Genomic DNA, 3,345 nt, shown 5'->3' on the forward strand with positions numbered 1-3,345 from the left:
GCAGGCTACAGTGGGGAGTGCAGGAGGAGGTGGCCAGTCAGTTCCTCTCACATCCAGTTCCCTGGACCCCACTTGCAGGTGAGTGGTTCACCTGGGGCCTGAGCAGGGGGTGGGGTCTATTGCTGTCATTTCCATTGCAGCTGGTGATCCCGCTGCCATGTGTTTTCTGCCCACTGCGTCTCCTCTGCCCAGGCCTTGAAAAACAGCTCCTTCCCCAGGCCTCACAGATGTTATACAGCGTGCGGGCTGCAACAATGACCCACGGGATGTTCATAGATTTATAGAAATTAGGGGCTGGGAGGAAAGACTGCTGAGCTCAAATGACCCCAGTGAGGTGTGTGTCCAGTCATTTTTTGAAGATCTCCAGGGAAGGTGACTGTACTACCTCTGGGGGGAGTTTGTTTTGGACTCTGGACACACAAACTGTAAAGTTTTTCCATATGTCTAACCTAAAGCAACCTTCTATCAGTTTATGACTATTATTCCTAGACTTCCCCTGGGGTGCCTTGGTGAACAGATGTTCTCCTAGCCCCTGATGTTTGCCTCTTATATATTTAAAGGCTGCCACCAAGTCCTTCCTGAGTCTTTTCTTTTCCAGGCTGAACAGTCCCATGTCCTTCAGCTTCTCCTCATATGGTCTGTTCTCCAGACCTCTAATCATCTGTGTGGTCCTCCTTTGGACTCTTTCCAACTCTTTCCAACTTCCCTACATCCCTCTTGAAGTGCGGAGCCCAAAACTGGATGCAGTACTCTAGTTGGGGCCTCAAAACTGGTGAGTAGAGCAGGAGGATGACATCCTTAGTTTTGCTTGTGATGCATTGATTGATGCATGCCAGAGTACTGTTTGCTTTGCTGGCTATAGCATCGCACTGGTGGCTCGTATTCATTTTGTGGTTGAGCATGACCCCCAGGTCTCTTTCAGTTGTGATGCTGGCTAGTGTAGCACCACCAACCCTGTAAGTATATTGTGGATTATTTCTCCCCAGATGGAGCACTTTACATTTCTCGGTGTTAAATGTCATCAGGTTTAGATCCGCTAACTTTACAAGCCTGTCCAGGTCAGCTTGTATCCTAAGCCTGTCTTCCAGCATGACCACATTCCCCCATAATTTGGTGTCCTCCACAAGCTTTGTCAATAAGTTTTCCACACCCATATCCAAATTGTTGAAGAAAACGTTGAAAAGCACTGGTCCAAGTACTGAGCCTTGTGGAACAACACTGGTCACTTTTCATCGTGTCAACTCAGTACTGTCTATTAACACTCTCTGGGTCTGACCTCAGAGCCAGTTTCCCAGCCACCGGACTGTTAAGTTGTTGAGGCTGCAATTTCTCAATTTAACCATGAGGATATCATGGGAGACCGTGTCAAAGGCCTTTTTGAAATCCAAGTATATGATGTAGACCTCATCTCCCTTATCCAGGTGGTGAGTTACCTGATCATAGAAGGAGATGAGGTTAGTCAGGCATAACTTGCCTGCAACAAAGGCATGTTGGCTGTCTTTTAGAATACTGCATTCTGTTAGCCTATCACTGATGGATTCTTTGATATGTTTTTCCTGGATTTTTCCAGGGATACATAGATTCATAGATTGTTAGGGGCTGGAAGGGACCTTGCACATCATTGGGTCCAGTCCCCACACTCTAGGCAGGAAGACAACCGGGGTTAGGTGGCCCCAGCAAGATGACTGTCTAGTCTTCTCTTGAAAACCACCAGGGTAGGTGACTGTACCACATCTGGAGGGAGTTAATTCCACAGTCTGGACACCCTGACTGTGAAGGAGTTTTTCCTGGTATTAAGCCTGAAGCAGCCTCCCAGGAGTTTGTATCCATTGATCGTGGTCTTCCCCAGGGGTGTCCTAGTGAACATTTGTTCACCGAGCTCCTGATGCACTCCTCTGATATAGCAATAAGCCACTATCAAGTCCCCTGTCAACCTTCTCTTCTCTAGGCTAAAGAGGCCCAGGTCCCTCAGCTTTTCTTCATATGGCTTGCCTTGCAAGTCCCTGATCATACGGCTGGCTCTTTTTTGGACCCTCTCAAATTTTTCCATGTCCTTATTGAAGTGCGGTGTCCAGAACTGGACGCAGTGCTCCAACTGTGGTCTCACCAGTGACGAGTACAGCAGGATTATCACTTAGTTTTACATGAGATGTAGCAGTTGCTGCATGCCAGCATGTTATTTGCCCTGCTGACCACCACCTTGCCCTGACAGCTGATATTGAGGCGATGGTCAATAATTAAACATAGGTACCTTTTGGCCGTGGTGCAAGTCAAGCTGTCACCACCGAGCCCATATGTATGTTGAGAGTTGTTTGCCCCCAGATAGAGCACCTGACACCTGGAAGCATTAAACTTCACCTGGTTCCACTCTGCTCAACTCTCTAGCCTGTCCAGGTCTGCCTGTATCTGCAGCCTATGTTCTGACATGATCACACTGCCCCATAACTTGGTGTCATCTATTAACTTGGCCAACAAACTTTTCACTCCCCCATCCAAGTCATTGATAAAGATGTTGAAAATCCAAGTAACTGATAAAGCATGGACCCCTGAGGGACACCACTGGCCACTTCACACCAGGATGACACAGATCCATTCATGAGAACTCTTTGGTTCCTACCCTGTCGCCAGTTTCCCACCCCCTGAACCCACAGATTGAGGTCAGACTAATTGGCCTATAATTCCCTGGGTCCTCCTTCCTTGCTTTCTTGAAGATAGGAACCACATTAGCCCTCTTCCAGTCTTCTGGGGCCTCACCTGAGCACCAGGAGTTCTCAAATAGCTTTGTCATTGGTCGTGCGATGACGTCAGCCAATTCTTGCAGCACTCTTGGGCATAGTCCATCCTGTCCTGCTGACTCGTAGCTATCCAGCCTATCTAGGTACTCCCTCATAAGATCTTCACTGATTATAGGTGGATGATCATCCTCACTTTGTCCATCCTGCTTCCTGTCAGGCAAGTTAATATCTTTGTTCTGGTGGAATACTGATACAAAGTATTCTTTTAGGAGTTTGATTTCCTCCTGAGTGTTAGTTATCAGCTGTCCCATTGTGTTCAGCAGGGGTCCTATGTTTCCCTTATTTTTTTTCTGCTTCTTACATATCTAAAGAAGGACTTTTTATTGTCTTTGATTTCTGTTGCCAGTTTGTATTTCAGTTTCTGTCTTTGCTTTTCTAATCTGCTCCCTACTGGTGCAGGCCATTCCTGTGCACTCCTCCTTGGGAGCAGTTCCTAGCTTCCATATCTTACAGGCTTCTCATTTTGTTTCCAGGACATCCCTATTGAGCCCAGGGGGGGGGGGCATGTCTCTCAGCCCTTTTGCTACCTTCCTTATGAACAGGAATGGAT

Source organism: Gavialis gangeticus, unplaced genomic scaffold (genome assembly GCF_001723915.1).
Source record: "Gavialis gangeticus isolate Ggan-Ray unplaced genomic scaffold, GavGan_comp1, whole genome shotgun sequence".
In the NCBI taxonomy this organism is placed as follows: domain Eukaryota; kingdom Metazoa; phylum Chordata; order Crocodylia; family Gavialidae; genus Gavialis; species Gavialis gangeticus.